Here is a 20,704-nt window from a genome sequence, read left to right on the forward strand (position 1 = left end):
CTTAACAACTGAGCCACCCAGGCACCCCTGATTCCTGAGATTACTGATTCAGTCTCCTTGCTGATAATCAGTCTGTTCAAATATTCTGGTTTTTTTCTGCTTCAGCTTTGGTAGGTTATATAATTCTAGGAATTTATTCATTTGTTCTAGATTGTCTAATTTGCTGACATATAGTTTTTCATAATATTCTCTTATAATTGTTGGCATTTCTGTGGTATTTATCCTCTTTTGTTTATGATTTTGTTTTGAGTCCTTTATGAGTCTGAGTAGAGGTCTATTTTTGTTGATCTTTCAAAGAAGCAGCTTTTGTTTCATTGTTCTCTTCTATTTTATTAGTTTCTAGATCATTTATTTTGCTCTAACCTGTATTATTTCCTTCCTTCTGGTTTGGGGTTTTGTTTGGTTTGTTTTTCTATCTCCTTTAGGTGTAGGGTTAGGCTGTTTATTTGAGATTTTTCTTGCTTCTTGAGGTAGGCCTGTATTGCTATAAACTTCCCTCAGAACCACTTTTGCTGTATCCTAAAGGTTTTGGACCTTCATTGTGTTTTCATTTATACTTGTTTCCATGTACTTTTTAATTTCCTCTTTGATTTCTTGGTTGACCCAGTCATTGTTTAGTAGCATGTTATTTAACTTCCATGTGTTTGTGATCCTTCCAGATTTTTTCTTGGGAGTGGTTTCTAGTTTGAGAACGTTGTGGTCAGAAAAGATGCATGGTATGACTTCAGTCTTTTTTTATTTGTTGAGGCATATTTCGTGGCCTAATATGTGATCTATTCTGGAGAACATTCCATGTATAATTGAAAAGAATGTATATTCTGCTGTTTTAGGAGGGAGTGTTCTGAATATACCTGCTAAATCCATCTGGTCCAGTGTGTCATTCAAAGCCACTGTTCCCTTTTTGATTTTCTGTTTGGATGATCTGTCTGTCAATTTAAGTGGGATGTCAAAGTCTCCGGCTATTATTGTACTACTATCAATTAGTTCCATGTTTGTAATTAACTGTGTTATGTATTTGGGTACTCCCATGTTGGATGCATAAGTATTTACAATTGTTATATTTTCTTGTTGCCTTGTCCCCTTTATTTATTTTTTGTCCAGGAAAGCACTAGTCTCTATTGAACATCCATGGGGGCACCTCAGCACTGATCAGGCAACTGGAGAAGGAGAAAGCAGGCAGGAGGCAGGGGACAGGGAGACGCCCATTCTCATTTCCAGTCCTTGAAGAATTGCTTGAAGTTGGAGCTCCTGGCTCCTCTGCTTCCTGTAGCCTATTATTTATTCCATCTGTTGTATTTTTAATTTCATTTATTGAGTTCATCATCTCTGATATGTTATTTTTTTTATCTCTTTGTCAAGGGTCTCACTGATGTCCTCCACCCTTTTCTGAAGTCAGTGAGTATCTTTATAATCATTACTTTAAATCTTGATCAGTATGTTACTTATTTCTGTTCACTCAGATCTCCTGCTGTGATTTTGTCCTGTTCTTTCATTTGGGACACATTCCTCTATCTTGTCTGTCTTGCTGTGTCTGTTTTTGTGTGTTAGGAAAGTTGGCTACATCTTCTGCTCTTGAAAGTGGTGACTTTATGAAAAAGAGGAGGTTCTGTAGTGTCCTATGCTCCTGTGTCCCCCCTGTTTATCAGAAGCTTGCTACTTCAGGGGCATCTCTTATGTGTGTTGCTTGAGTCCTATTTTGTCTGAGTCACTTTTCCTTTCAGTCCACATGTCTGCACTGACTCTGCCTATTGTTGGCTGTTAGTGGGACCCAGGCAGTCCAGCTCTGAGGGAGTGTGACCACAGGAGGGCTCTGGGGCAGGGTGGCAGTGTTAGCATAATTTGTGCCGAACCGCTAGTCCCAGGCTGGATTCCTCAAAGAGCAGCGGTTGGGGGCATGGCACGCAGTGGCTGGGCAAGGCACACGTGGCATTAACAAAATTTGCACTGAGCCCAGGGCCGAGGCCGGCAGGCTTGGAGTGGGTGAGTGCTCAGGAGAACTCGTGCGCAGATGCACTGCTAGCAGGTTAGGTAGCAAGTGAGTCTGTGCAGTGCAGCCTCCTGCAGGTGGCTCTCTGTTGACTATGCTGGGGGCGGGGGCAAGATGGAAAATGGCTCCTGCCAGCTCCTTTGTTCCTGGAGAAGTCTCCCAACATGCTCCAAATTCCCTATAAACAGGTCTCCTTTGCATTTGTCCCAGGTGTTATGCAAACTTGTCCCTTCTATTTTGCCTCTCCATGGACTGTTGTCTCTTAGGGGTAAGGACTCAGCTATCACTCATCTTGCTGGCTTGTCCAGTGCCGAGTCAGCTGACTTTTAAAGCTCCAGGCTCCAAGTCCCGCTGGTTATACAAACTCATCGAATTCAGCCCCTCTGGTTTTCAGGGCCAGACATTTTGAGGATTTGTCTTCCCTGAGTGGGCTCCCTGGGGCTTTCCCTGTTCTGTGTCAACAGCTCCCTCCCTCCTAGGGGCAGGTCATGACCATGGTTTCTGCCCTTCCCAACCTCTCAGATGGAGCTTTTCCCCCTACATTTAGTTGTGGAGTTTATTCTGCCCATCTTCAGATCATTCTTTTTGAGAGAGAGAGCACAAGCGTGTGAGCAGGGGAGGAGCAGAGGAAGAGGAGAGCGAGAATCCAAAGCAGACTCTACACTCAACTCAGCACAGAACCCAGTGCAGGGCTTAATCTCATTACCGTGAGATCATGACCTGAGCCAAAAACCAAGAGTCCGGCACTTAACCCACTGAGCCATCCAGGCACCCCTATTCTTAGGTATTCTATTATTTTTGGTGCAATTTTAAATGGGATTGTTTTCTTAATTTCTTTTTCTGCTGCATTAAGGTGAATAGAAATGGAACAGATTTCTGTACATTGATTTATGTATCCTGTGGTCTTACTGAATTCGTTAATCAGTTCTAGTAGTTTTTGGTGGAATCTTTAGGGTTTTCTACATAATAGTATCATGTCATCTGCAAATAATGAAAGTTTTACTTCTTCCTTACCAATTTGAATGCTTTTTATTTCTTTTTGTTGCCTGATTGCTGTGGCTAGGACTTTCAGTACTATGTTGAATAAAAGTGGTGAGAGTAGACACTCTTCTTTTGTTCCTTATGTTAGGGAAAGAGCTCTCAGTTTGTCCCCATTGATATGACAGTAGCTGTGGGTTTTTCATATGTAGCTTTTATTTTTTTAAAGATTTTATTTATTTATTTGAGATAGAGCGAGAGAGAGAGAGAGAGTGAGAGCAAGAGAATACGACAGGGGATGGGGCAGAGGTGAGGGAGAAGCAGGCTCTCCACTGAACAGGGAGCCTGACTTGGGCCTTGATCCCAGGGTCCTGGGATCATGACCTGAGCCGAAGGCAGAAACTTAACCAACTGAGTCACCCAGGCGCCCCTCATATGTAGCTTTTATTATCTGAGGTATAGTCCCTCTAAACCTACTTTGTCAAGGCTTCTTTCTTTTTTTTTTTTTTTTTTTTTTTTTAAGTAAGCCCTAAGCCCAACTTGGGATTTAAACTCACAACCTCAAGATCAAGAGTCACATGCTCCACCAACTGAGCCAGCCAGGTGCCCCTGTTGAGGAATTTTATCATGAATGTTTGTTGTACTTTGTGAAATACTTTTTCTGAATCTATTGAAATGATTATATGGTTTTTATCCTTTCTCTTATTTATGTAATGTGTCATGTTGATTTATTTGTAAATATTGAATCACCCTTGCGTACAGAATAAATTCCACTTGATTGTGGTGAATGATTCTTTTAATGTATTGTTGGATTCAATTTGCTACATTTTGTTGAGGATTTTTGCATCTATGTTCATCAGCAATATTGCCCTTAGTTCTCTCTTTTGTAGTATCTTTATCTGGTTTTGGTTCAGGGTAATGCTGGCTTCATAGGATGAATTTGGTATATAACCTCTTCTGCATATAGGGGCCTATATTAAGTTGATGGTCGGTTAAGTTTGAATCCTTTTTTTTTTTTTTTACTCCTCTCCATCCCACGTTTTAGGTATAGGTGTCATACTTTACATCCTTTTATTTTGTGAGTTGCTTGGCTGATTTTTACAGATATACTTATTTTTACTGCTTTTTAAAAAAATTTATTTTAGATAAAGCTCATGCTGGGATGGGGGAGGGACAATGGAAGAGGGAGAGAGACAGTCCCAAGCAGACTCCCTGCTGAGTGTGGAGCCAGACCTGAGGCCAGTCCCATGACCCTGAGATCATGACCTGAGCTGAAATCAAGAGTCAGATGCTTAAACAACTGAGCCACCCAGGTGCCCCAATTTTTGCCACTTTTATGCTCCCTATTTTTGTTACTCTTACTTATGGTCTTCCCTTTCCACTTAAAGAGTCCCCTTTAACATTTCTTGTAGGGATGGTTTAGTGGTCATGAATTCATTTAACTTTTGTTTGGAAACTCTTTACATCTCCTTCTATTTTGAATGATAGCCTTGCTGGATAGAATATTCTTGGCTGCAGATTTTTTTCCCTTTCTGTACTTCAGATATGCCACTTCACTCTCTTCTGGCCTGCAAAATTTCTGCTGAAAAATCAGCTGATAATCTAATGGGGTTACCCTTGTGTGTAACTGTTTTCTTTTCTCTTGTTGCTTTTAAAATTCTTTATCACTACTTTTTGCCATTTTAATTGCTGTGTGCTTGGTTGGACCTCCTTTGGTTGACTGATTGATTTAGAGTGCACGGGGCGGCGGGGGGGGGGGGGGGGGGGGGGGGGGGGGCCCCGGGGCGGAGGGGGGGGGGGAGGGGCAACTTAAACAGTTTCCATGCCCCCATGCCCGGTGTGGTGGAGCCTGATGCAGGGCTTGATCTTATGATACTGAGATCATGACCTGAGCCAAAATCAAGAGTTGGATGCTTAACCAACTGAGCCACCCAGGTGCCCATCCTTTGGTTGATTTTTTTGGGGGATCTTTGCCTCTTGGATCTGAATTTGTTTCCTTCCCTGGATTTGGGTAGTTTTCACTTTTATTTCTTCAGATAAGTTTTCTGGCCCTTTTTCTCTCTCTTTTTCTAGGATCTGTATAATGAAACTATTATTATGCTTGATGGAGTCACTGAGTTCCCTAAGTCTGTTCTATTTTGCATAAATTTTTTTTCATTCAGCTTGATTACTTTCCATTACTCTGTCCTCCAGGTTGCTGATCCATTCTTCTGCTTCCTCTGGTCTACCATTTATTCCATCTAATTTTATTTATTGTGTTCATCTCTAATTGATTCTTTTTTTATCTCTTCATTATGGATCTCACTGATGCCCTCCACTCTTTTCTCAAGCCCAATGAGTATCTTTATGATTATTATTTTAAATTCTCTATCAGGTATATTATCTCTGTTTCACTTAAGTCTCTTGCTGTGGTTTTGTCCTTTTCTTTCATTTGGGACATATTCTGCTGTCTCCTCATTTTGTTTACCTCTCTGTGTTTGTTTCTGTGTTATGTAAGTCCGATATGTCTCCTGCTCTTGAAAGGTGTGGCTTGGGGCGCCTGGGTGGCTCAGTCGTTAAGCGTCTGCCTTTGGCTCAGGTCATGATCCCAGGGTTCTGGGATCGAGCCCCACATCGGGTTCCCCGCTCCACGGGAAGCCTGCTTCTCCCTCTCCCACTTGCCCTGCTTGTGTTCCCTCTCTCGCTGTGTCTCTCTCTGTCAAGTAGATAAGTAAAATCTTTAAAAAAAAAAAAAAAAAAAAGTTGTGGTTTTATAAAGAAGAGATCCTCTAATGCTGTGCAGTGCAGTGTCCCCTGTTTACAGAATGTCTCCTCCTATGTGTGTTTGGTGTACCTTGCTCTTGTAACCAACCTGCTTTTTCCTCCAGTCCAGTCTGCAGTGGCTCTCTTTGTCTGTTGTGAGCAGTGTTTGGTCCCTGTGCTATTAGTGGGTCAGTCTGTGACTTCCTTGGGCTTGAGTTGAGTCAGACTAGGAGTTTACCAGAGATGCAATAGCACCAAATTGCAGGGTGCTTTCCCTGTGTTGTGCCCTGAGAAGCTTTTGTTGGTGGGTGGGGCCTGCACTCAGACCAGCTGTCTGCCCCCAGCCTGCTGCTGGGGTCACAGTCAGACTGGTGTGTGTGGATATCCTTCTCTCTCCAGAGCAGGAGTCACTTCAGAGTGGTGTTGGCCCTGCCAGGACTGCTTGCACACTGCCAGGTTTGTGGTCCCACTTTGAATGGGCTCTGGCATAGAGCAGATTAGAGGGGGCAGATCCACAAAGTGTGTGGGGGAAGGACTTGGAATCTTAGCAAGGTTTGTGCACAGGATACACAGTGTTGGCAAGGTTTGCTCAGGATTTCTGGGGAATGGGACCCACAGTGCTGGGACTGAGGCAACCCTGGCTGGAGGGGCAGATCTGCCAAAGCTGGGGAGGCAGGGTGCAGTATAAGCAAGTTAGGTGGTGTATGGCACTACACTGGTTTCCACTGGTGGCTATGTGTTTATGCTGGGGAGCGGGGAAAGGTAAGGGGTGCCTGCCAGCTCCTTTGTTACTGGAGGAGTTTCCCAACCATCTCTGTCCCTCCAGACACACTCTGAGATTAGTAAATAACCCTCCCTCGTGTATGGCCAGGCATTTTTCAAACTGCTGCTTCTATGTTGTATCTCTGCAGCCTGTTTTTTGTGCTATCTTTTTAAGGGCAGGGACTCAGTTTCCTCTTGCCCTCCCAGCTCTCCCGGAGCCAAGCCTGCTGATTTTATAATTCCAGGTTTTAAGTCCTGTTGGTTGTAAGAACTCTTGAAATTCTGCCTCTCTGGTTTTCAAAGCCAAATGTTATGGGGATTCTTCTTCCTCATGCAGGCTCCCTGGTGTGATAGTCTATTTCTCCCCCCTCTCAGCACTTGTGGGTCCATCCCTCCCATGGATAGTCCGGAGGTCTATCTGGTTCCTCACCAGATCTCCGCCCTTCCTACACTCTTTGATGTGGCCTCTTCTCTACATTTAGTTGTGGAGTTTGTTCTGCCAGTTTTGGGGTCATTTTCTGGGTTATTTACACTGATGTGGTAGTTACCTACTTTGTCCGTGGGACAAGGTGAGCTTAGGGTCTTCCTACTCTACCATTTTCCCAGCAATCCCTTGGGAAATATTTTCAATGGAAGAGGTGCAAGCAAGCATTTTGACCTTACTGTGAGATGGCATCTTGATTGGTCAGTTAGGGCCTATGGCTGTTTCAATGTGGGTTACTTAATAAGCCTTTTTGCACCAGCTGGGCAATCACTATGGACTCTTGCCTTGTTGACGTTTTTATTGCCCAAGCCTGTTGCCTAAAAGCTGCATCTGCATCTACTTCTGACATTAACTGAAATGCTTTAAAACTTTTACAATCAAGTGTGATTTTTACTGGAAGTGTATTGTACATACCCCTAATGAGATTAAGGAAGTTCCCCTCTACTTCTAGTTTTCAAAGTTTTGTTTGTTTGTTTTAAATCAGGAATGTATGTCATACACCTCTCCTCAACAATTAATATTATATTTTTTAAGACTGGATTTTATTAACAGATTTTTAAAATATTGATCCCTACATTCTTAGGATAGATGATACCTGATTAGGATATTTTTTATTTAGAGTTTGCAGTGCCAAGTTGTTTGCTAATTTTTAAAACATGTACTGAGGAATAATTTACATATAATAAAATTCACATATTTTAAATACGCTGTATAAGAGTTTTGACAAAGGAATACATCTGAGTAACTACCACCATGATAGAGAACAGTTTCCTTTGTCCTTTGTGCCCTTTCTGTTCAATCCCTAACCTACCCCTATTCCACTGTTGTCTCTGAGAAACAGTATTCTACTTTCTATCACTAGAGATTATATGCAATTGTGGGGGAAAAGTTTAATCAGAATATTTACTCTTCTGTATTTGGCTTCTTTAACTCAGTATGTTTCAGAGTTTGATACATGTGGTTGCATATATCGCTAATTCATTTCATTTTAATGCTCAGAGATATTTAATTAAATGGATATACCATGCTTTATCCATTCTCCTGTGGAATTAAATCTGAGTTGTTTCTAGATTTTAATTATCATGAATAATGCTATGAACATTCATATACAAGTAAGTCTTTGTAGGTATGTTTTCAGTTGTCTTGGGTAAATACCAAGGAATGAAATTGATGAGTTATATGCAAAGCATATGTTTAAATTTATAGGAACCTATGAAACTTTTTTCCAAAGTATATGTACCATCTTGCATTTCCACCAGCAGTATATGAAAGTTCCAGTGGCTGCACATATTTACCAACACATAGCATTGTCAGTCTTAAATTCTTTCAATTTTATTTGATATGTAGTGGTATCTTATTTGGCTTCAATTTGCATTTCTCTGATGACTAATGATCTTAAGTATCTTTTGATATGTTTTGGGGGCATTCATATATCTTCCTTGGTGAAGTGTCTATGAAACTCTTGCCCTTTTTTTAAACTGGGCTATCTTATTAAACTAGATAGAAGTCCTTTTTCACATACATCTTGTGAATATTTACTTCCAGTCTGTGGCCTATCTTTTCATTCTTTTTAGCATATTTCAAAGAATAGAAATATTAAATCTTGGTAAAATCAAGTATTTTTTTTCTTTTGTGGTTAATGCTTTTAATGTCCTAAGAAATTTTTGCCAACACGAAGATCACAAAGATTTTCTCCTGTATTTTTTCTAAATTTTTATAGTATTGCCATTCACATTCAAGTATATTATCTGTTTCAAGTTTTTCTGTTTGTATAGTGTGAGGTAAAGGTTGAGGTTTGATAGTTACACAGATGGTAGGTAGGAAGATGGATAGATATCCAATTATTCCAATAATATTTGTTGAAAAGGCTATACATTTCCTGTTGAATTACTTTGACTCCTTTGTCAAGAATCAATTGACTAGGGGTGCCTGGGTGGCTCATTCGTTAAGCGTCTGCCTTCAGCTCAGGTCATGACCCCAGGGTCCTGGGATCGAGCCCAGGATCAGGCTCCCTGCTCTGCGGGAAGCCTGCTTCTCCCTCTCCAACTCCCCCTGCTTGTGTTCCCTCTCTCACTGTGTCTCTCTCTGTCAAATAAATAAATAAAATCTTTAAAAAAAAAAAAAATCAATTGACTAAGGATGCCTGGGTGGTTCAGTTGGTTAAGTTCAGTTGGTTAAGTTATATATTGGGTCATGATCCCTGGGTCCTGGGATTGAGTCCCACATTGGGCTCCTTGCTCAGCAGGGAGCCTGCTTCTCCCTCTGCCTGCCGCTCCCCCTGCTTGTGCTCTCTCTCTCTCTCTGAAAAATAAATAAATAAAATCTTTTAAAAAGGAAAAAAAAAACTTTCAAAAAAAGAATCAATTGACTATGTGTTTATCTACTTCTGGACTTTGTATTTGGTTCCATTGATCTATATGTCTATTCTTTAACAATACACACTATCTCAACTACTGTTGTTTCATAAAGTCTTTAAATGAGGTCATGTAAAACTTCCAACTTTGTTCATTTTTTTCCCAATTTTTTTTCTTCTACATTCTTCTACATATAAAGTTTAGAATGAGCTTGTCATTAAAAAAAAAAACTTGCTTGGATTTTGACTAGGATTATGTTGAATTTGGGGTTAATATTATTGCATCATCTGAATCATAAATATGATCTATATCTCCATTTATTTAGGGTTTTTAAAAATACTGTTCAGTGATTTTTTTCAAATATTTTTTTCAATACAGAGCTAACCCATATTTTAGGTTTAATTCTAAGTTTAACATTTTTGGTCTTATATATACATTGTTTTTTTAAAATTCCATTTTTTAAAAGGTTTTATTTATTTGACAGAGAGAGCACAAGCAGGCTGAGCAGTAGGCAGAGGGAGAGAGAGAAGCAGGCTCTGATGTGGGGCTTAATCCCAGGACCCTGGGATCAGAACCTGAGCTGAAGGCAGATACTTAACTGACTGAGCCACCCAGTTACCCCTAAAATTCAATTTTAAATTGATTTTTATATATGGACTTCATATTATCATTAATCTGTACTAGTTTTTGCTTTTTTGTTTTTTTTAAGATTTCTTTATAGGGGCGCCTGGGTGGCTCAGTCACTAAGTGTTGCCTTCGGCTCAGGTCATGATCCCAGGGTCCTGGGATCGAGCCCCGCATCGGGCTCCCTGCTCTACGGGAAGCCTGCTTCTCCCTCTCCCACTCCCCCTGCTCGTGTTCCCTCTCTCGCTGTGTCTCTCTCTGTCAAACAAATAAAATCTTAAAAAAAAAAAAAATTATTTATTTATTTGAGAGACAACATGAGGGTGGGGGAGCAGAGAGGGAGAGAGAATCCTAAGCAGACTCCTGCTCAGTGTGGAGCCTGACATGGGGCTCAGTCCCAGGTTGAGATCACAACCTGAGCCAAATCCAAGAGTCAGACGCTTAACCAGCTGTGCCACCCAGGTGCCCCTGTACTAATGTTTTTAAGTTTATTTTTTTTAATTTTTATTTGAGATTGAGAGAGAGCATGAGAGAGAGAGATCATGAGCCGGGGGGAGGGGTAGAGGGAGAAGCAGACTCCCCACTGAGCAGGGAGCCCAATGTGGGACACCATCCCAGGACCCTGGGATCATGACCTGAGCTAAAGGCAGACGCTTAACCTACTGAACCACCCAGGTGCCCTAAATTTATTTTATATATATATATATATAATTTTATATATATATTATATATGTCATCTTTATACTCAACATGGGGCTCAAACTCATGACTCATGACTCATGACCCCAAAATCAAGAGTAACATACTCTTCTAACTGAGCTAGCCAGGAGCCCCAATCTATATTAGTTTTAAAGCTGCTTTTGTAGATTCCCTAGGATTTTCTACAAACAAAATTATGTCCCCTGTGAGTAAAGACCACTTCTTCCTTTCCAATGTATGTGGCTTTTATTTCTTTTTCTTACCTTATTGCACTGACTAGGATCTTCATATAATGTGTCTTAGTCCATTTGGGCTGCTATAACAAAATACCACAGACAAGGTAGCTTAAAATATCAAATTTATTTCTCACAGTTCTGGAGGTTGGAAATCTGAGATCAACCTGCCAACATAGTCAGGTGAGCCCTCATCCGGGTCACAGAGTTCTTGTATCCTCACATGGTGAAAGGGGCTAGGGAGCTCTGTAGAATCTTTTATAAGATCACTAATCCATTTCATAAGAGCTCTGCCTTTATGACCTAATCACTTCCCAAAGGCCCCACCCATGAATATCATAATATGATGGTATTAGTTAGGATTATAATCTCAAGATATCAATTGGTGGGGGAGGAACACAAACATTCAGACCATAACACAGTGTTAAGTAGGAAGGGGGAAAGCAAACTTTGCCTTATTCCAAACATAGTGAGAAGACATTCAGTCTTTTACCATTTATACATGATTATAGAGTAAGGTTTTTATAAGTGCCCTTTATTGAGTTGAAGAAGTTTCTCTCTATTGCTAATTTGCTTTAATTTTTTTTAACTGGAAATCATTTTTTGTAAAAGATTTTATTTATTTGACAGAGAGACACACAGCAAGAGGGGGAACCCACGCAGGGGGAGTGGGAGAGGGAGAAGCAGGCTTCCCGCAGAGCAGGGAGCCCAACGCAGGGCTCGATCCCAGGACCTGGGATCATGACCTGAGCCGAAGGCAGACGCTTAATGACTGATCCACCCAGGTGCCCCAAACTGGAAATCATTTTTAAAAATATGGAACACTTGGGGCGCCTGGGTGGCTCAGTCAGTTAAACATCCACCTTCAACTCAGGTCATGATCCCAAGGTCCTGGGATTGAGCCTTGCATCGGGCTCCCTGCTCAGAGGGGAGTCTGCTTCTCCCTCTCCCTCGGCCATTCCGCCTGCTTGTGGGCGCACTCTCTCTCTCTATCAAATAAATAAAATCTTTAAAAAAGCATGGAACACTTCACAAATTTGCCTGTCATCCTTGCACAGGGCCATGCTAATCTCTGTATTATTCCAATTTTACTATGTGTGCTGCTGAAGCGAGCACTGCTCTATTTTTTTAAAGCATGAATGCTATTGAAATTTGTCAAAAGTTTTATCTGCCTCTACTGAATCATGTGATCATTTTTTCCTCTCTTCTCCTAGTAACATGGTAAATATCACAGACTGAAGTTTGAATGTTAAACCAACATTCCTGAGATAAATACAGCTTGGTCATAGAATATTAACCTTTTAATTTATTGTTGAACTGGACTTGCTAATATTTTGCAAGATATTTTGCTTCTGTGATCACAAGAGCTTTTATTGGTAGTTTTATTGTTTTTGTGTAGTTTTAGAATCACGGTAATTCTTATTTCTAAAATGAGTAAGAAAGCTTTCATCTTCCTCTATTTTCTAAAAGGATTTATATAGGATTGGTATTCTGTATGTGTTTGGTAGAATTTACTGCTGAAGATATCTAGGCACAAACTTTGCTTTATGGTAATATTTTTCATTATTCAATTTCTTTACTTCATATGGGGCTATTCAGACCATTTCTTCTTGATAATTTGTATCTTTCAAGAAATGTGTCCAGTTCATATAAGTTGTCTAATTATTGATATAAATGTTCATCATATTCCAATACCATCCTTTTAATGTCTGTAGAAACTGTAGTAATGTCCCTTTTTAAATTTCCAATATTGGTAATTTGTTCCTTTCTGTTTTTTATCATTCTGGCTAGAGGCTTATCAATTTTATCAATCTATTCAAGAAATTGGCTTTTGGTTTAATTAATTTCTCTATAGTTGATCTGTTTTCTATTTCATTTATTTCTGCTCTTTATTAAGTTGCCTTCTGCTTTTGATTTAATTTGTTCTTCTAACCTTTAAAAACATTTTTATTGAAATATAACTCACACATCATACAACTCAACAACTTGAAATGTACAAATGGTATCTTTTAGTACATTCATGGAATTGTGTATTCATCATCAGTCAATTTTAGAACATTTTCCTTACCCCAAAAGGAAATTCTACACACCTTAGCCATCACTTCCTGATTACCCAGTCTCCAGGCAACCACTAATCCACTTTTGTTCTCTATAGATTTGCCTATTTTGGACATTTCCTGTATATGGAATCATACAATACTTTGTCCTTGGTGTACATCCGTCTATAAATGAAGTATCAATACTTCATTCCCTCTTGTTCCTGAGTAATACTCCATTGTATGGCTTTTCTAGCTTCTTAAGGTAGAAACTTAGGTTATTAATTTTGGACTTTTCTTTTTCTAATATAGATACTAAGTACTCTAAACTTTCATTTAAGCACTAATTATTTCCATCATACTTACTAAGGGTTTTCTCTATTCTTTCTCTAATTAAATATATTTATTGTATTTTTTATAATGTCCTTTAATATTCTAAGAAAAAAATAATAGGATGAGAAACATGATCTCTGATGTATATATCTCTCAGGCTCAACTGCAATATTCCTTGAAAAAAATTGGTGGAGGGATTTTACTTGTGGAATTTAAAAAATTATTTAAATTCAATTTAGTTAACATATACTGTATTATTAGTTTCAGGGGTAGAATTTAGTGATTCATCAGTTGCATATAACACCCAGTGCTCATTACATCAAGTGCCCTCAATGCCCGTAATCCAGTTATCCCTCCCCCCCCCCCCGCTCCAGCCACCCTCAGTTTGTTTCCTAGAGTTCAGTGTCTCATGGATTGCCTCCCTCTCTATTTTCATCTTATTTTATTTTTCCTTCCTTTGCCCTATGTTCATTTTTTTGTTTCTTAAATTCCACATATGAGTGAAATCATATGGTATTTGTCTTTCTCTGACTGAATTTCTTCAAGAAAATACTTCATCACAATACATTTCTATCAGCTGTTCTTGATCAAATTGCTGAGATCAGGGTTTCTCAACTTTGGTGCTATTGACATTTGGGGCTGATAATTCTTTTCTTTCTTTTGTTCTTTTTTTTTTCCTTCTTTCTCTCCTTCTTTCTGATATAACTGACATACAAGATTATATTAGTTTCAGATGTACAATATAATGATTCAGTATTTGTATATATTGTGAAATAATCATAATAAATCATTAATATCCATCACCAAACAGTTACAATTTTTTTCTTATGAGAACTTTTAAGATTTACTCTCTTAGCAACTTTCAAATATACAATACAGTATTATTAACTATAATTACAAGGGTGTACATTATATCTCCAAGATTTATTTTATAACTGGAAATTTGAACCTTTTGACTACCCTCACCCATTTCACCCACTCCCCCTCCCCCTTCCCTCTGGCAACTACCAATCTGTTCTCTATACTTACGAGTTCAGGTTTTTTTGTTGTTTTATTTTTGTAGAGTCCACAGATAAATAAGATCATACTATTTATCTCTGTCCAGCTTATTTCAGTGAGCATAATGTCCTCCAGGTCCATCCATCTAGTCACAAGTGGCAAAATTTTCTTTTCTATAGTTGAATAGTATTCCATTTTGTGTATACACACACAGAGCCCCCCACATTTTCTTTATCCATTCATTCATTGATGGACACTTAGGTTGCTTCCATGTCTTGGCTATTATAAATAATACTGCAGTGCACATGGGGGTGCCTATTTATAAGTTGTGCTTTTATTTCCTTTAGATAAATACCCAGAAGTGGAATTACTAGATCATATGGTTGTTCTATTTTTAGTTTTTTGAGGTACTTCCATACTGTTTTCCATAGTAGCTGCACTGTAAATACATTGATTTTAAAACTATTTTGGTATTTCACTATAAAGATTAAAAGTTAATTTTCCTGTAAATGCTATTGTTTCCCACAACATTCACTGTCTTTCATATCTAACTATTTCATAATTTCCTTTCTGGTATCTGAAGCTCATTGTCTAGATTTTTTTGGAAGGGATCATAAGAACATAGAAGTTCCTACATGTTCATCGATTTGTGCCCTTTATACTTGAAGGTTAGTTATGCCAGATATAAAATTTTTTGTTCACATTTTCTTTCCTTGGCTATCTTAAATATCTGTGTTCTTCTGGGATAAAAGTGTTGCTGTCAATATCTGATCATGATATAATTTTCTCTCTAAGTCATGTGGACTTTTTGCCAAAATGCTCAAAGAAATTTTCTCCCTCTTTAAAATCTGGTAATTTACAAGAATGTATTGGTGTTGGTCATTTTGACTCACTATTCACAGATACACAATGTTCTTTTTCTTTTTTTTTTTTTTTTAAGATTTTATTTATTTGAGACAGAATGAGAGAGACAGAGAGCATGAGAGGGAGGAGGGTCAGAGGGAGAAGCAGACTCCCTGCTGAGCAGGGAGCCCGATGCGGGACTCGATCCCTGGACTCCAGGATCATGACCTGAGCCAAAGGCAGTCGCTTAACCAACTGAGCCACTCAGGCGCCCCACAATGTTCTTTTTCAATATATAGTTTTAAATATTTTAAAGAAAGTGTGTGTCAGTCCCAGCCTATTGGTAGTGATGCTGTCACCAAGGAATGCCTGAGACACTTGCCTGGGCCCATGTTAGTTGTGGCAAACTCCAATAGACATTTCCTAGACTGGAGCCAAAGTTGGTGCTAGACCATTCCTTGTCATTCTTATTATGATTGCAGGGCACACCTCAGCAAAAGCCATCAGAGACTTAGAAGAACAAAATTTATTACTGGCAGATTCTGAAGGATGCAGGGCATGTCTGAGGGTTACATGGCAAAATCACAGATAGAATGGGCAGGAGCACAGACCTGAGCTCTGTCTTTATTAGGGTCTGAGGGTGGTGTGCCTAAGGTTTCATGGGTTCATTTTTTTTTTTAAGATTTTATTTATTTATTTGACAGAGAGAGACAGCAAGAGAGGGAACACAAGCAGGGGGAGTGGGGGAGGGAGAAGAAGGCTTCCTGCAGAGGAAGGAGCCCAATGAGGGGCTCTATCCCAGGACCCTGGAATCATGACCTGAGCAGAAGGCAGACGCTTAACGACTGAGCCACCCAGGTGCCCCTCATGGGTTCATTCTTTATTGGCAAATTCAAACATAAGAGTAGAAATTAGTGCATGGGAGGGGTGCCTGGGTGGCTCAGTCCTTAAGTGTCTGCCTTCAGCTCAGGTCATGATCCCAGGGTCTGGGGATCGAGCCCTGTATCCTGCTCCCTGCTCAGCGGGGAGCCTGCTTCTCCCTCCCCCACTCCCCCTGCTTGTGTTCCCTCTCTCGCTGTGTCTCTCTCTGTCAAATAAATTCTTAAAAAAAAAAAAAAAAAAAGGAAGAAAGAAAGAAAAGAAATTAGTGCATGGGAAGGGAAAAATAGGGACACTCAACTGTTCAGTTATCCAGGTTACAGAGGAATTTCTAAAAGAGGAACTTCATGGGTGGGGACAGCCTGGTTCCTTATCCAGCTGTTTTGCTTATAGCTGCATTATACAGTTGGCAATATCTTTGTTGGAGATGGATGTCTTTGAAATGCATGCCTTGGCAATCAAAGGCTTAATGTCAAGCAGTTATATTACAATCAAAAACGTAATGACAGACACTTAAAGTACAGAAAGTTTTCTTGAAATACAATTTTTTAAAAGATTTTATTTATTTATTTGACAGAGAGAGACACAGCAAGAGAGGGAACACAAGCAGGGGGAGTGGGAGAGGGAGAAGCAGGCCTCCTGCCCAGCAGTGAGCCCGATGTGGGGCTCGATCCCAGGACCCTGGGATCATGACCTGAGCCGAAGGCAGACGCTTAATGCCCTGAGCCACCCAGGCACCCCTTGAAATACAATTTTTAATCACTATTCTCTTCACTTTGTTTTGTTATTTATTTAGGAATTCCTATGATCACTATGTTAGATCTTCTTTGCTTATTTTCAATGTCATTTTCTTTTTCTTTTATTTTAAAAATTGTCCTCCTTTAAAAAAATTTTTTTTAAAGATTTTATTTATTTATTTGAGAGAGAGAGTGAGAGAGAGAGCACAAGAGGGAGGAGTGGGAGAGGGAGAAGCAGACTCCCCGCCAAGCAGGGAGCCCGATGCGGGACTCGATCCCTGGACTCCAGGATCATGACCTGAGCCGAAGGCAGTCGCCCAACCAACTGAGCCACCCAGGCACCCCTCCTTTTAAAATTTTTTAAACTTTATTTATCCAGTCATCTGTCAGTGCACTTGGATTGCTTTCATCTTTTGGTTTTTATGAATAATGCTGCTATGAACTTGGGTATGCAAATATCTCTTTGAGTCCTTGCTTTTGATTCTTTTGGGTATAGACCCCAAAAAAGGAATTGCTGGATCACAGGGTAATTCTATTTTAGTTTTTTTCAAACTTTTTATTGTAGTAAAATTTAGAATTTTAACCATTTTAAGTGTACATTAAGTACATTCATGTTGTTGTGCAACCATCACCACCATCTGTCTCCAGAACTTTTTCATCTTCCCCAACTGCAACTGTATCCATTAAACAGTAACTCCTCATTAACCCCTGGCTGCAACCCTTGGCAACCACTATTCTACTTTCTGTGTCTATGAATTTGATTTTTCTAGATACCTCATCTAAGTGGAATCATATGATATTTGTCCTTTTGCGTCTGGCTTATTTCACTCAGCATGTTTACAGGGTTTATCCATGTAGCATGGGTCAGAATAACCTTCCTTTTTAAGCCGAATAATATTCTATTGTATGTATATACCACACATTGTCTATCCATTCATCTGTTGATGAATACTTGGGTTGCCTCTACCTTTTGGTTGTGAGCCGTGCTGCTTTTATTAAAATGAGTGTACGGATATCTTTTTGAGTCCCTGCTTTCATTACTTTTGGATATGTACCCAGAAATAGAATTGCTAGATCATATGGTAACTTTATTTAATTTTTTTGAGAAATGACCATACCACTTACCAGTAGCTCCCACCAGCAAAGCACAAGGATTCTGATTTTTCCACAGCTTTACCAACACTTACAACTTCCTATTTTTTGTGATAGTGATCACTTTAAAAGATAGGAGGAAGTATCTCATTGTGATTTTGAGTTGCATTTCCCTAATGATTCATGATGTTGAGTATCTTTTCATGTAGTTACTGACCATTTGTATATCTTTGGAGAAACCTCTATTCAAGTCCTTGATCCATTTAAAAAAAATTCTATTATTGCTGAATTATGAGGATTTATTTCTGTGCTATCTATTCTATTCCAATTGTCTATATGTCTGTCTTTATGCTGGTACCAACTACTTTGATTTCTGTAGCTTTATGGTAAGTTTTGAAATCAAGAAGTCTGAGACCTCTATTGTTACTCAAGCTTGTTTTGGCTATTTAGGGTCTCTTGAAATTCCATATTAATTTTAAGATGGCTTTTTCTATTTCTGTAAAAAAAAAAAAAAAAAACCACTGGGATTTTGATAGGGAATATATTTTTCCATCCTCTCACTTTCAACCTGTGCATGTCTTTAAATGTAAAGTGAATATCTTTTAGACAGCATATATTGGAATCACGTTTTTAAGCCATTATATCAATTTATGTCTTTTGATGGGGGAGTTTAGTTCATTTACATTTAAAATAATTACTGACAGGGATGGACTTATTTTTGCCATTTTGTTTACTTTATGTCTTACAGCTTTTTTTTTTTTTTTTTTTGGTCCCTCATTTCCTATATTACTGCCTTCCATTGTGTTTAGTTGGTTTTTTATAATGGTGCATTTTGATTCCTTTTCATTTCCTTTTATATATGTCCTATAGATAGTTACTTTGTGGTTACTATGGCGATTATGCATAATATCCTAAAGTTGTAACAATCTAATTGATACCAACTTCAATCACACAAATTCTACTTCTTTACAGCTCCATTCCCTTTTGTTAGTGAAGTTACAAATTATATATTTATATGTTGTGTACCCATTAACACAGATTTATTTTTTAGGTATTTGTCTTCTAAATCCTACAGAAAAAAAGTGGAGTTACATATTAAAACCACAATATTGATTTTTCTATTGTCCATATATTTACCTTTTTACAGATATTTATATTTTCCTATAGCTTTAAATCAACATCTGGTGTCCTCTCAACTTTAAGCATTTCTTGTAGGGCAGGTCTAGTACTATTAAACTCCCTTAGTTTTTGTTTATCAGGGAATGTCTTAATTTTTCCCTAATTTTTTGTAGGACAGATTTGTTAAATATAGATTTCTTTTTTTATTAACATAATGTATTATTTGTTTCAGGGGTACAGGTCTGTGCTTCATCAGTCTTACACAATTTACAGTGCTCACCATAGCACATACCCTCCCCAATGTCCATCACCCAGCCACCCCATCCCTCCCATCCCCCTCCAGTCCAGCAACCCTCAGTTTGTTTCCTGAGATTAAGAGTCTCTTATGGTTTGTCTCCCCCTCTGGTTTTGTCTTGTTTCATTTTTCCCTCCCTTCCCTTATGATCCTGTCTTGTTTCTCAAATTCCTCGTATCAGTGAGATCATATGATAATTGTCTTTCTCTGACTGACTTATTTCGCTTAGCATAACACCCTCCAGTTCCGTCCACGTCATTGCAAATGGCAAGATTTCATTTTTGATGGCTGCATAATATTCCATTGTATATATACACCATGTCTTCCTTATCCATTCATCTGCTGATGGACATCTAGGCTCTTTCCATAGTTTGGCTATTTTGGACATTGCTGCTATAAACATTGGGGTGCACATGCCCCTTAAGATCACTACGTTTGTATCTTTGGGGTAAATACCCAGTAGTGCAATTCCTGGGTCATAGGGTAGCTCTATTTTCAACTTTAAAAATAGAATTCTTGATTGACATTTTTTTTTTCTTTCATCATTTTACATGTATTATTCCACTGCCTTCTGGCCTCTTAGGTTTCTGCTGAAAAAATCCACTGATAATCTTATTTAGATTTCCTTTCACATGACAAGTCAATTTTCTCTTGCTGCTTTTAAGATTTTCACTTTGTCTTTGGCTTTCAAGAGTTTGATTAAGCATCTCGGTGTCATTCTCTTTGGGTTTAACCTACTTGGAATTCTTTACGTTTCTGGGATTTGCACATACTTGACTTCAAATTTGGGAAATTATTGATGATTATTTTTTCAAATGTTCTCTCAGGAACTTTCTTCCCCAGGGATTCACATAATGTGTACACAGGGCTGCTTGATGGTGTCCTATAGTCCCTTTGGCTTTGTACAATTTTTTTTTTTCATTCTTTTCCTTTTGCTTCTCAGACTTGATCAATTCAAATGACCTGTATTCAAGTTTGCTGATTTATTCTTCTATCTATTCAAGTCTGCAGTTGAACCCTTCTAATGAATTTTTCCATTCAGTTATTGTATTTTTTCAGCTCCAGAATTTTTGCTTGGTTCTTTTTATAATTTTGATCCTTTTGTTGATACTCTCATTTTATTTATATATTGTTTTCCTGACTTCCTTTATTTCTTTGTCTCTGTTTTCCTTTAGTTCTTTGAGCATATTTAAGACAGGTATTTAAAAGTCTTCATTTAACACATCCAGTTTCTATGTTTCTTCAGGGATGGTTTCTTCCATTTTGTTTTCTCCCTTTGAATGGACCGTTTTTCTGTTTTTTTGTGTGTTTTGTGATTTTTTTTTTTTTTTTTTTTTTTTAGTGAAAATTAGATATTTGGAAAAAAGAGCCACCTTTCCCAGTTTTGCTGAATGGCTCCATGGTGAGGAAGACCTCCAGTAATTAGCAGGACAAGATCTGATCCCTGGGATCAGCCTGGAATGGTGACTTAAGGTCTTTTCTTGGCATGAGTCTTGCCCTGCCTGTGT

At 38.8% G+C, this 20,704-nt stretch overlaps 1 non-coding gene across 1 annotated transcript; it reads right to left on the bottom strand.

The window, feature by feature from the left end:
* Nucleotides 1-11,876: 11,876 nt before the first annotated feature.
* Nucleotides 11,877-11,979, bottom strand: LOC117998930. The gene has a single exon (XR_004676144.1). It is a non-coding gene; the product is annotated as a U6 spliceosomal RNA (small nuclear RNA).
* Between the last annotated feature and the right edge of the window lie 8,725 nt (nt 11,980-20,704).

This window comes from Mirounga leonina, unplaced genomic scaffold (assembly GCF_011800145.1).
Source record: "Mirounga leonina isolate KUSES-001 unplaced genomic scaffold, KU_Mleo_1.0 Mir_114, whole genome shotgun sequence".
NCBI classification, from domain to species: domain Eukaryota; kingdom Metazoa; phylum Chordata; class Mammalia; order Carnivora; family Phocidae; genus Mirounga; species Mirounga leonina.